The 14,490-nt window shown below is 39.6% G+C and overlaps 1 protein-coding gene across 8 annotated transcripts in view; it reads left to right on the top strand.

The window, feature by feature from the left end:
- Positions 1–357: 357 nt before the first annotated feature.
- The window catches only part of LOC124774969 (protein muscleblind-like), a 599,391-nt gene continuing 585,258 nt past the window's right edge, over positions 358–14,490 (top strand). For 2 of the 8 annotated variants that reach the window (XM_047249704.1, XM_047249700.1), the window contains exon 1: positions 370–586. The gene's annotated coding sequence lies outside the window, so the exon portion shown is untranslated. Of the gene's footprint in view, positions 587–14,490 lie in introns of all 8 variants that reach the window. The other 6 variants (XM_047249702.1, XM_047249699.1, XM_047249694.1 and 3 more) reach the window with 6 other exon arrangements.

Here is a 14,490-nt window from a genome sequence, read left to right on the forward strand (position 1 = left end):
ACTTAGAGGGGTGAGCTGTTGAAATGGGCTCAATAATAACTGTTCAGCCGATCCGCGGATAACGTTGCACGGCACGGCATCGAGTGGTGCAGCTCGACAAAAATTAATCTTTTCTGTTCCCAACTTCCCTACCTAATGAATCTCGCTGGTCGTTCATTTTGTTGTTGGATGGTGAAGCAGTCGCGCATGGAACGACTTCTTTTTTCCTTTTTTTTCAGCGTTCGTCCTCTCCTGCCGTCCCTCCGCTTCGCCCTCCCCTCCAGCGCGCGGCGCTCCCCACCACTTCGGCAGTTTCCCTTCTTCCTCCGCATTCAACGCTATACGCCGAATTAATCCGAACGGAGCAGCCGATGTCGCCCGAAGCAAAGGCTTGGGGATTTGACTCTGCCCAGCGGAGTGCCGTAGCAGTAGGTTCGTGCTTGCTAGGTGGCTGGCTGGTTGGAACTTTGTCCCCGTTGTGCGTGTTGTATTCATCAAATTTACTGTGTTTTATCTTCACCGCCGCTTGTGCTGCTGCTGCAACGCCAATGGAGAAGCCTTTTAAGCTTGTGCTATTATTCTGAACCTATGCGGCATTTTTGTACAGGTTAGTTGTGCGAGTACCTACTTGTTTCCTACGTGTTTTCAGATTTTTTTCAGGTGCTTGTGGAAGAAGATTACAGTATCAAACAGAAATTTTGCGTTTGTCGCCTTCTTTCAGCCGACTGTAACTTTTCACGACGGAGCGTCAATTGAAATTTCGTGTGTGAGAATACAGTGCGTTGACGAAATAGAGACAATTATTTAAAGAGAGCTATCAACGAAATATATTCTGCCCTTCGTGAAAGTGATAAAGTGAATTTTACAGTAAAGAAGGATGTGATGTGTCCGAGTGAAATGTGTTGTCAGCACACTATGCGACGTTTCAGTGATGACGTTTCGTGCAGACGTGTGATCCACGTAATGCTGAAGTGATGATGCAATGAAGGAGATTATATAATGAAGTTTACGCAACGCCAAAATTGCTCTCTGTTTTCCTTCTCAAGAAAGTGAATGGAAACAACGCCATCCATCGAAACAGAAAGATACGACCACGGTGATTCCCAGCTGTGATGTGATACATTAGTACTTTCACTTTTTGACGTCGGAAAGTGACAACGTTCACAACTATAGAATTCGCCAGATTAAACGATATGCAGCAGTTGAAAGAAATTATTTGTGCTTTTAGTATTCTACGTACATTCTTTAATCTTTTCGGAAGTTTTCGCTCTCCATCATGAACTCCATACGTAACAGTGATTGTAATTTGCTTTTTTCACTTGGGTGTAGCGTAGCAGGCATCGGATGTTCACCTTTAATTCACATTCATATCAGTAACTGAACTGGTAAATGTCTAAAGTTTGATTGCATGAATATTTTTTGCTTAAAACATTGAATGAAATTAATTGTTGCAAACTGTAGTGCTACTGCTGCTGCGTTGTGTATGCGTAAAATTTGCTAGCAGCTCCGTTTTCTGTTTATTTTTTTAATGTTTTGCGCAATCTCTGAAGACTTCATAAAATGAATCCCACCAAGAAATATTGTAACTTCTGATACAAAATACTCATGCCGGGATACAGGTCAAACGCCAGATGTTAAAATGAAGAGAACGTGTCTTTACCTGCTTCGATTGTCATAAAATCAGGACACACACGAATAAAAAAGTAAGATACAACAGAAGTAAATTAAAGGTGAAATATTTTTCTTCTTCCATCAACTCTTCATTCTGTGTCGTATGGTTCTAACTTTGAAATACTTTAGAACTTTCTTGCTTGAATAAAATTTGTCATCCACATCTCATTTTCTACAGTACACGAGAAATGTCATCAGTAAAGGCTCTAAACATTTCAAAGTAAAACATATGTTATGCGTGTGGAATTATTACGGAGAGGATCGCATATCGGGAATCATTTGAACTCTTCCGTTTCTGAGCATTCTGTTTGATTACAAAATGACGCTCTAGTTCATTAAAACCATGCGCATCGTTCAGAAATAATTTGATTCTGAAGTGCACATTCATTTCATAGCGAATTTTTCTTGCTAAATTTTTGAAATCAGCCTACTACTTTTCATTGCTGCTTTCTCTGTAGACGAGCAAATAGATATAAAAAACTGTTTTTAGGGTGTGTCAGGGAAAAAATATAAATCGTAATCGTTGCGTGTTTGTCCGTTTGATTAGAATATGACGTTCTGGCTCATTAAAATGATGCGCATCATTCTGCAATGATCTTATTGTAAGAGTGCAACGCTTTAGTAATACTCTTGATGAGACCTATCACTGCTTGGCAATTCTGGCAAAATATATTAACATTTACTAAATCCGCATTTCATGTAAAACACATACATAATAATTAGTTATTCGATTCATAGATGTGTATTCTTTGTTTTATTATGGGTTGTAAGGTTTCAAAATACATTGTTTTGAATCTCCAAAACAATGCATAATGTAGTTAAGTCTTCTTCAGCCTAGCCCATTTCCTTTTGTAATAAACAATATCCACCCACGTGTGTTATCACCATCGATTTTTAATGTCGGGGGAAGTAAGACAATTTGTTATTTTTATAATGACAGAAAGATAAATGATTGTAATTAATTTTTCAGTTTAATTTGACAGTGTCGTTTCTGCGAGTATGTTACTGCAACTGAGTATGTTTCGTCAAATTTTTTGTACTGCATGTTTTAAAATCAACTACATATTTTCATTACTGATTTCCGTCTCAAATAGCGTTTAGGAAACGTGTAAACGTACCTTTACTTAGAACAGGAGCACGTGAGATAACGTCAGATTTATTGATAATGATTGGGATAGCTAGTTGTAAACATTATAATCAACGAAAGGTGTTGTAACTGAACTTCAGCCCTGTTTCTGCATATTGCATATAACAATATTTTCTACTCTTTGGTGTTGCATTGTCGAAACACAGCTATGTTCATATTCGCTTCAACCTGTTCTTATCTCATCATGGAAGAACACTACGCTCTATTCTGAAATTATCAACAAATTTTAATCATGTTGATGTAAACTTCCATGGTTTTCTGTATGTTTGCCTTAACTGTCCCAATTCATGTCTTCTGCTGTACAGTATTATAGATATAACCATCACCGACGAACTACTCATGGCGTCGTGCAGTAGGGAAAAAATATAAGACTCTTATACAAGTATAAAAACAAATAATGCACCTGGTTTGACAAATAATGATAATTTCTGAATAAACAAGAAATTGCACCACCAACTGCTAAACGTGTTTGTATGTATGTAAACGTAACTGCGTTTTGCACAACCCAGGTTCAACGTAGAAAACATAACTTTATATAATCTGTAATTTTATTGAACACTTAATACTATGTCTTTGAAAAGCTGTTCATAACTATCAGTGTGTTAAATAACTGCAGTAGCGTTCAATGTTAACTCCATTTGTCAGCACTTGTGTGTAAACTAATTTGTAACTGCGAGTAGAACATTTACTATTGCTCATAACCGAATACCTATTACGAAATGAGTGATGGGTACGGAAAACAAGTGAATGTGCCAATGAAGGCAAGCAAGGCATCCATGAAAACAACTGTCAGTCTTTGTCTTTCAAAGAGTGCATTCTGTTGCCCAAAACCGAGTCTCTCAGACATCTTATTTTTTTCTTTATTGGTATTTGGAGTCTTTCGGATTTTGTGATTTGCTTACCGCCTGCAGCTGTTAACTGCCTTACTGAAATCAGTGTATCATATCGAGCATGCATCATCAACAGGATACCTCGCTGATAATACAAAAGGCAAAAATTGTTTACAGATATTTAAATCCCTTTCTTACGATAGGCTGGCAGATTAGTTAAAACAACATAATTATCATGGGTTGGTTTGACTTTATATCATAATAATTTACATCCTGAATTGTGGTACACAAGACACACAAATGTTCAACAAGATTTACACGACCTCGACTTTTAACAGTGTCCTGTTAGTTAAAAAAAAAGAAAAGAAAAAAGCTGTAATGGACGTACTCGTACTGACAAACATTGAACTATACGTATATAGTCGTTGATCCTAAGCAACTTAATTCCGCAGCACAACCACCTTTTCTCCTTACAGACGAAATTTTTTGGCATAATTTGTTATGTTATTGGGTTTACTCGTTTTTCCTAGACTACAACGTCGTTATTGCGTATGAATTTGGAATTAAGCATTTTTGCTCGAAATGTTTCTTAACTGCGTCCATACTTATGAATACCATGACAATTTCATTAAAATTTTCCCTGTTGTGGTCATAGACCCATTTGTTCATGTAGATTGCTTCATCTAATCTGAGCCACGGTTTTCGGTTGAATTTAGTGTGACAGTTTGTGCGCCCTACTCGACAGATAAGGTTCGCTACGAAGTCATTTATAAACAAAATATTTAACTCCGTATTTCAGGAACTGCTCTCATACTATAGAGAAATGATTGGAAAAGCTGGCCTTGGCGCTGGAGTACAGGTTGTGTTTTTACTTCAGTGGCTCTTAGCTGGTACAGTATCGATTCACATGTCTACGAAACTGGTTTGAGCATATGTTATAGCATAAAAAATTCATTATTTTATGCGATAAAAATGCACGTAACAAAATTCACCGCTACTGTCGAATATTACTTAGCATTTCTTAATACAAAAGGAAGTTTTTACCTCACTGTTTTCACTTATCGTAATTGTTATTGTAAGGAAAAGACATTACAAAGTAAACCTACAGTGTCACTTACATTGTTCACATCACAGACGAAATGAAGACCCTGCCCTTTATTGTATCTGGAATAAAGAATGTGTCTCGAATTTTTGTGCTTGTATAGGACTACAATATCGCTGTACCAGTATCTTAATGGAGGATGGACTGAATTTGTCGAAATGCGTAAGTCAGTCTCCGCTATCTCTAGGTTGCAGTTTGCGGACAGTTTCCAAAGATAACAAACAGCTATGCGGGCAGCAATGCTTTTAAAGTTCATTGTAGGGAAGCCCGTATTATTGGCAACTGTTTTGCACCATCTCTCAGCCACAGTTGAAGAGAGACAACATCATCAGTAGTACATCATCCACGTATATCTTAATTCACTGGTCGTGTCCTACTTTCAGAGCTATATGAATTACTTTAGTGCCATATTCGGTGAGGGATCCTTAATTTTAATCTCTTACTGGTCCCATAAACAGCGCATAGTGCGCAGTTGTTGCGTGGACACAGCCAGTGACGTAGGCGCGAGGTGATGTCATGCCGCGGATGTCGCGCCGACTGCGCGTCCTGTTCGCCGCTGCAAGGTTGGCAGCGCTGTCGACCATGAACGCGTTGTTGCGAGTTACAAAGCGCGTGGGCGAGGCAGCTCGCAGCCTATGTGGGCTAGTGGTGGGCTCCGCTCACGTGCTGCCGCTGGCTTGCAACCTACGGGGAGCCCCAAGCTCTTGCCGCGTGACATTTAACCTCCAGATCGATTTCTGCCGTGCCCGTCCCGGGCCTTGCCTCTGCGCCCGCTCGCAAACCAGCCGCCGCCGAATCGATCGAATGGTAGTTCGATCTAGGCAGCACGCAGGTGGGACAAACTGCTCTGATTCATTCGGCGTCGAAGGTAGCTTACAATATACGACTAAACGCTACAAACATTTGTGACGCTACACACCATCACATTAATGGTCTACAACAACCTCCACAGAAATTATAGAGGTAAATTGCGTGGTCTTGACCTGATTGTTACAACTATACACAACGAATAGGGGGTAAGCATATTTTACCATTAACCTCTCGAGTTCCCAAAAGTTTATATAGTAGATCCTGATTTCGCCGTCTCCCTCGTGGCATATTCATTAAGGTAAAGACAAAGCTAAAGCTGCAATTATCCTGAAGATTTGTTCTGAGCAGCACAGTGCTGTACTTGGCATGGTCTAATTGGTGATATGCCGTTGCCTTCCTCCGACTTTTTAACTGACTTATACAGCCAGTTCTAGGGGCAACTACTGTTTAAGTGGACTCCAAACGACGGTGAAAGTCCATTATGACTGTAATTCAGAGCTCCATATTGTAAATCCTCCACACAGTCTTTTGCCGTCCCCATCTGAGTAGGCGGTAACAATCACGCTTCAAGAGAAAACTCACCACATGTGTGCAGTAAAATAAAACTACCTCTTTCGACGTCTGTTTAGGTCGTTAGGCGAGTTCTCATCAATAAATCCATTTGGTAGTTTTTGTGTACTATTCTCGGTTCTGCGTAAATCAGGATAACGCGAGATGACAGCACAGGCTGGTTAAATAAAGAATTGAAAAATTAACTGGGTAGTGCGTATCATATCAAGTATGTCGGTTAATTGTACAAAAATGTGGTGAATCGTAACCTTTCATGTCAAAAATACTGCAGAATGAATTTAAAAAATTGTATTTAATTATTCCTGCAATTACTGACGCCCATGGCATTCGAAAATTGGTAAATTAATAACATCAAATTTTCCGTAATTTTTGGGCTTGCAAATCAAGAGATTCAGTATCGAAAATTAGCGTGTAACAAGCATTTTCAGTATAGTATTTCAGTTTACACTGTATAAAATTGTCCTGTTATGACAACATTTTTCCAAGAAAATAAGGTTAATACACAGGTCGGAAGTTTCACTGACAAAAGAAGAATGATTCAAATGCACCTGTCAAGTGATTAGAAGTGGAAACGTACGTCCAAAAAAGCGTACACACTTGAATTATGAGGCTCAGATATCACAGAGAGTAAAGTGGAAGTTCTTCAGTGTTGATCACTGAATATACTTTAATAGACATAACGCGATGTTATTCAGTTTATAATCATCAGAACCATTTTATAGTGTACAAGACCGAATCTTCTACGGTAGACGACTTTCGATTTGAAATATCTTGAAGCGTACACGAACTCTCAAAATGGCTGTTGGGTAAGGTGTTTTCAAAACTGCATATGTTCTGTTTAGTTTGTGTTCAGCGTCATAGTTGAATCGTTTTAAATTTACTATAAGGGAATTCAGAGTCAGTTCGAAATGCATATAGACTGCATGGACTGAATGTTTTTCGGTTTTTAAGTGCGTATTACTTTGTACCGTGCACGTAACAGTAAATATAAAACAGATCAAAAATAAATATAAATCGCAAGGCATCTACATAGGTTTCCATTTCTAGTTGTATCACAGAATAGACATAGAGAAAGTGACGTTTCACCGCTCGCGTTGACAGAAAACATGTGAAAGACAAAGAAGTGTCGTTCACTCAACATCCGTGGTTCACTTCTTTTTTACACGAATCTCGCTCAGTTTAATTGTGGGACAGAAAGTAGGCAGACGTGACAGTGAACGAATTGGAAAGCACGTAAATACTTTCGTATGAGCGTAGTTAACTCCTGAACTCGTGTGGCTTCCTGCGTTACATGCAGGTCAGTGACGAACCGACACAATTGGTAATTCAACTCTCCATTTTTTCCGTTCCCGCGTCTTTTATTTCCAGCTCCTTTGGTGATATTTTGTGTGTTACTTCTTAATCGTAGAATTTAATTTATAGTGCGTGATATGGTTTTGTATAGCCAAGGATGGAAGGACTGAAGCATATATTTCTCACGATATCTGTCTGATAAAATACGGAATAGTGGTTCTATTGTACAAGAAGGTTTGAATGAAATCGGTCTTTAGTTAAAGAAACTATTCTGGAATTCATGTAAGGAGATATATATCGAAAACTTGTATCGAGGTAACCAGAAGGGAGATCACCGTCTAATACGAAATCACTGCATTAATTACTCCTCTGCCTTCTATCGTCATTATCAAAGACTAGCGTAGTAAAACAAATAGCTCACAGGTAAATTTAAGCGAGATGACTGTAAGGAGAGTACATAATTAATGTGAGTAGTAGGATTACTTCTCGTAAATTGCTGGTTGATTTGATACTTAATAGGAACCATCACAACTGTATTAATGTATATTTAATATGTCATGAATGGTTTCGTTCTATGAACATCATTAAGTGACCTGCAGTTGGAAAAACAAAAGTCAGGTTAAACGCTATTAATTTACACATAACAAATAATATGCAGCTCACGCTACCAACAACCTTGATAAAAAAAAATCCTCCTCAGTGCTAATAAGAATCAGCTGCATAGCTCAAAATGCTCAAGGGTGTTTATTTGATATATTTCTGAGCACCTCAAGGACGTTATAGAGCAGCTATCTCTACTCGTACAAAAATAAGACAAACGGTTGCCAGAAAAATTGTAGGTTTTTAGAGTAACAACTAAAATTAACGGTTGATAAATATTAATGGTAATCATGCCAGCAAAATCATACAAACGGGCACCCCTAAGCCGCACAAAAGCAAAATAATTGAAACTAGGTTTGCATAAAACATATTGTGTCGCGTTATGAAAGTATCTCAGCAGAATTCAAATCAGTTTATCCGACGAATATGTCTAGTTATTTGCCTACAGGAATGAATGATCGTGCTCTTCGTTAAATGCATCATAAAAGTACAGTAAAAATTACAAAACAAAACTAGACAATATTGCTTCGGCTAACTTCGAATTGTTCATAACTTTAAAAAGTGAATGAACCATACTCGCATAAGAAGAGATAGGCCCTATTGTTGAAAGTACAATGTAAATTATTAAACAAAACCTAAAACAATCTAGGATGGACTTGACTGTGTGATCACTTGAATTAACTAGCCTCCATCAGTCAGACTACAGTGCTATAATAAAAGTGAACGTGGACTATAGACTGAAACAATGGCAGGTAATACCCCTTTGTATAGTTTCCAAAAATTCCTCAGGAATGTATTCCAGAAACATCACGAAATCTCCTTCCACAACTTTTCCCTCAGAAAACTTGACGAGGATTTTGAAATCGTCGGCTATAGTGGAGGGACCATTTCAGTTCCCGTGTCACTTGTTATAAGATATAACGTCCTCATTTCCACCTGTTTAGAAAGTGATACGTTCCTAAACGATTGAAGGAAATTATCAATTTGCGTTATTACCTTCCTCGTAGCTCTGTAGAAACGACAAATAAATGGTCACCGGCAAGGGATGTCGCTCACAAAACCAGTTCTTAGGTCGAAAACTCTAACCTAGTTGAACTAACTTAAAAAATATATATATTTGGAAAACCGCACAAGAGCGAGTAAGACCCGCGCTCTCAGGGTTGACCCAACTTAATTATGTATATAGATATAATAAATTTCGTGTGGCTCAATGGCATGGTGCAAGACTTTCTATAGGACGCCACTTCGGCGACTTGCGTGTCCCTAACCTACCCGTTATCCAACGGAAGAAAGGGGAGGCTACAGTTTGACGCCGGCTTCTAACACAGTGTTGTTTCCGGCGACTCTTCACATCGTTGAGATAGGAAGGCTAGCTTAAACGAAGACTGAAAAATCCGTGGTCCGACCGAGATACGATCCCTCGATTTCCCGGTTTCCAAGCACACGTTTTACCGCTCAGCCACCAGGCCCGAGCATCTACGTAAGCGGTTCAGCTACAGATTTTGATGACCGTGTTTTCGTGTGACGTGTTGTATATGGCGGTATCTTTTGAATGCACTGACTTAGAAGTTTACATTTTTTTCACCGCAACGGACCGTAGAGCTTACAATTTTACACAAATTTCAACTTAATATCTCTATCCGTTCCTGAAAAAAAGGGGTCTTAACAGATGGACGGACAGACTAATGGACAACCTATAATGCTTTCGTTCTTTCCGAATTAGGTATGGAACCATAAAAATGGACAACATTCAAAGAAGACTTGTGCTGTTGTTCAGCGGTTCGTTTTGTCAGCAAGAGAATGTTATAAAATTGCACACTGCGCAACGAATTGTCTTAGGATACTCCACAGTAAGGATAGGATGTGTCCGGAGAACTTTACCGTCAGAATTTCCCGCGGTCGTGTTCCTGTACGAGTCAAAAACATATCGCTTCATCCAACTCATATCTCGCGTAGTTATCACGAAGGTATACTTAGAGAAATCCGGGAATTTACAGAGGGGTACCGACAATCTTCCTTCCCGTGCACTGGTCACAAATTAAACACGCGGGAAAAATGTTGCCTTACTGCGGTCTAGTGGTGTAGGTTTCGTTTCCTTGATGATTTAAATAACTTGTAGCGCAAGTGTGTGACTTTTCTTGTTTTGCATTTTTCAGTATGACAATGAAGCACGGACTGACAGTAGCTCAAGGCAGCCGGTACAGAATGTGACCGAGATTGTATCGGAGCAATATTTATCACAAAGTATCATTACCAAATAATCTCGACTGTAATGAACTGATTGTACGGTCTTATTTTATTTTGTGACCCAGAAACATGTTAACAGAATGACTTTAAAAACTTGATATAAAAATATGTTGTCTTAATACAAAATTTAATTTATATTTTCGTACTCAGCAATATGTGTGAACATTTGGACAGCAATACAAAGTATTTCGATGATATTTACAATATTTTTGTTGAGTTCTGCTGCAACCATATGAAGATGGCACATAGATTGTAAGTCAGAGTCATCCCGTTTGAAAAAATGTTAATAGGCGTTGTTATGTGAATTTGCCCAAGAAATTTAAAACATAATTTTTCTATATGATTAGTAACATATATATGAATGAAAGACAAATGCAGTAATGAATAGTTACCGTTTAAATACGGAAAATTACGAAATGTTTACGTGAGCACTTTGTACATATGCAAACTAAACATTTAATGGTGTTCTTGTTTTCTTGTGGTTGCCTCTCCGACTTGCAATGGCAATTAAACTTGCAGAACTATGTGTTAAATTTGATAAAATGTTGTTAGTACGTTGCACGCTTTTCAGGTAAGACAGTTCTGTATTGAGAAGATAACTCCTTTGATCCTTGTTATCTCAGTAGATACATGATAACGTCAAATCTCACAGCAAATGTTGTTTTCTGGAAGGTTCTGCGTAGAGGAAAATCTGTAACGTATTAAATGTGTGGTCATATTGACGCTGTATGTTTTTCTGTTAACTATGTGTTGTTTCATATGGCTTTGTTCAGAATGCTGGAAATATTGCCTGTGTCGGTACTTATGAAATGATCATGACGGATGAAAATCATTTCATCCGTATTACTACACCTCGTTCGACAGCTTCTGGTCATAACACCATAAATGTGCAATACTAACAGCTGTGGTGGTTTCTATTAATCAATAACATTGTCACCTGTGGTGCTCAATATTATCAAGCTTATTTCTTATGAAATGAGTTTTTCTTTCATTTGATTTTTATGTAATTCTGAAATCCCTATGTTTTTGATAACACTGTGCCTACAGTTCAGGAATTTACGAAATGCAGTGATTACAAAAGATCAGTTACGGGGAAACAGGATCAGCACACTAGAGTCCAGTACATATGCGTGCTTTCAGAATTCACTATTACGCTGTATTAATTTTAGATGAAATGTTGACAATGTGATTTATAGGTGCAAGGCCACGAGGGCCACTTGCTTCAGGAGAGGCGATTATTACCTCCTGACTTTAATAGAAGTTGTATTTATTTAGTTACCCGCTCATATTCCATGATACAGCACGATCCAAAGAGGTCATGGAAAGAGAAGCCATATACAGGCTGTATAAAAACAGTAACACAGCAGGCTAGAAGACGTCTACTCCGGCAACATTTTCCAATCATAGGTCTGAAATGCACAAGCCATTAAACGACACAAAACCACCGACAAGCGCGCGGAATGTTTGTCCGGTAAGCGAACGTGTTCGGTTGTGTCTGGTCTGGCAGTGCTGCGGTTTTGTCCAACTTGCCACTGTCTTATATTGTGGTTGTTGTCAACTTGGTAGTGATATTGGAGGCGGGAATTTCGAACATTTGCTGTAAAATATGTGATCTGAGTTCAAAAATTTTGCAATTTCATTTCTGTTCTCTTTTCAGTCATTGCCATAGTTAGTTTACATGCAGACATTCGTCGCTGGTTGGTTACCGTTTTATGACCGTAGCTCCACGGCGATATATTTACGACATAAGGACAGTTGGGAAATTTCGCTCGATCCGACTTCTCTTACTCTCCCCTGAGATCATTATCAGTTTGACGTTTTAGCAGGTTGATTTTCTCCACCCTGTCTATAAACAAGAATAACGAAAATAATTAAAAAGGAAATATAAAAAGCCGAAATGAAGAGTTTTTTGAAAGTAAATAACAAGTTCCTCGTCCAGGCCTTGAGGACCTAAGGGATGTAGAGTGGCCGCCTTTCATACTATGCCTGGCATTGTTAAGCGGATGCGGTATGGAGAGGCATGTGGTCAGCACACCGCTCTCCCGGGCGTTTTGCAGACTTTCCAGACCGTTAAGCCGCTACTACTCGGTCAAGCAGCCCCTCAGTTAGCGTCTCAAGGATGAGTGTTCTCCGTACCAGCCGTCCCATCAAGGAAAAATGTTTGGCAGTACCGGGAATCGAGCCCGTTCCTTCCACAAGATAAGCATCTACGCTGGCCACTCAGCTACGGAGGCCGTACATAAAATAAACACGATGGGTTTACGCCAAACTGGGAGGAATAGCAGTACAGGAACATTTTACTTCAGATTCAAAAACCGGTACTTTGCCGCTAATTTTGTTTTCAATTCTGCTGGATCTTTATTGAAAACAGAACATGCAAAATAAAGCCTAACATTTTTAATAATCTTTCAGAATAAAGCATAATTTTTTAAATTATTGTTAATGAAATAGTCTTTCTTAATGGCCCTGCATTATTAACTATAGATATGTTGGAGGAGCGTATTCTCAGAGATACCAGATTTCAGAATGTGACAAGTTATAAATTCCTTACATTTTTACACGGCTTGTACATCTAAATGTACATACAGGGTGGTTATAATTAAACTTTAACTATTTGAGACCCCCCCGCCCCCCATGAAAAACGTGCGACCATAGGACAGGCAACCATTGTAGAAACATTTGTAAGTACATGCGGAAGAGAAATAACGAATACACCATTGAAAGAAACATATTTTAACTTCCACATGAAAGAGTAATGTTTGTCAATTGCGTACCAAGTTTACGTTGCATGTTACAAACGTTGCTCAACATGACGACCTTCTGCATTCACGACAACCTGGAACCGCACTGGAGATACCATTTCACAATCGTTCGCAGCACTTTTCGAGCGGTGGGCCATGGAATATTCAGCTGACACGACAGAATACAGCTAGTGCACTGTTTGAAAACCGCACTTTCTGTCCAGCATTCTCATCCATGTCAACAGTAATTTCTTCGACAGTTTGTGACGCAATTGACTGTCGACCTCTCCCAGAGGCGATTCCCAAATTGCCAGTTAATTCGAATTTCCGAATCATGTTCTTCAACCCTGTGCGGAAAGAGGACCTCTCCGTATTTCTTTAATGCATCGATACTTTAATGCGTAATTAGACCAGCTTTACGAGTAAAGTCCTACTCACCTTGTCCAGACCCATGTTGACTGTCTGCAACTGTAATGCATACTGATCCTTGTGTTTCAACCCTGCGTCGCCGGATCAGTAACGGCAAGTGGCGACACTAACGATGATAACAACTACAATTTCTCTCTACCAAAATTACAGACTGTTAGTTTTGGTAAATCACATAAATGATGTAGTACATGGTAGGATTACCGGCAGCATTGGTAGAATTGATAGGAAAAGAAACGCAAATGAATGTATGCGGGAAAAACAGAGAACCGACGAATTCTCTTTGTTGTTTCGGCCAATGAGACATTTTCGTTTTAGCTTATCAGGTCGTCATTTATTATTCGCTACGAACCTGTGTTTCTTTCGTTTGTGCCTTGTGCCCAACGTATATTTTATGGATGGCAATGCCAACACGCAGGGACATATAGAGCTGCTGATCGAACAAACGTCGCAGAACCGTGCAATCACTGCTTCGACGGCACATAAAGCCATTCAGGCGGATACAGCCGTGTTTAACAACGTGCGCGCTTTTAATTGTGGCGCGGGACGGCGAGACGTGGCGAGTGGGAAATGGACGGCCGGGCAGTCGGACAGCGCTGGCCGTGTCGGCCCCCAGGGTTTCCTGGCCACGTCACCGCGGCGCCCACCCGCACATTGATTGGACTGTCGCCTGACCCCTTCTCTCTGATAGATGGTTTGCTTGCATTTGCTTCTCTCGCGGAAATTGTTTGCATTCATGTCGCCAAGTGCGCCGTGCACGCAAGACTGCGTCGGTGACCGATGTACCCAGAAAAACCTGCTGGCTTCTCCGTAACAAGATTTTAAGTAGAGTGCTCATCTCATTAAAGGGCACGTTACTGGTAACCTACTAACGTGAACTCGTCGTCTGACTCAAATAATTAATTATTTTTTGCGGGAAGAGAGGAAGGACGGACAACTAGGATTTAATCTCCCATCCCCGACACGGTCGTTAGAAACCGTAGCTCACCTTCGGATTGGGAAAATGCAGTGTAAAAATTCGACCGTGGTTGTTTCAAGCGAACACTAACAGCATTTGCCTTTGGCAATTTGGGG

This window comes from Schistocerca piceifrons, chromosome 2 (assembly GCF_021461385.2).
Source record: "Schistocerca piceifrons isolate TAMUIC-IGC-003096 chromosome 2, iqSchPice1.1, whole genome shotgun sequence".
Taxonomy (NCBI): domain Eukaryota; kingdom Metazoa; phylum Arthropoda; class Insecta; order Orthoptera; family Acrididae; genus Schistocerca; species Schistocerca piceifrons.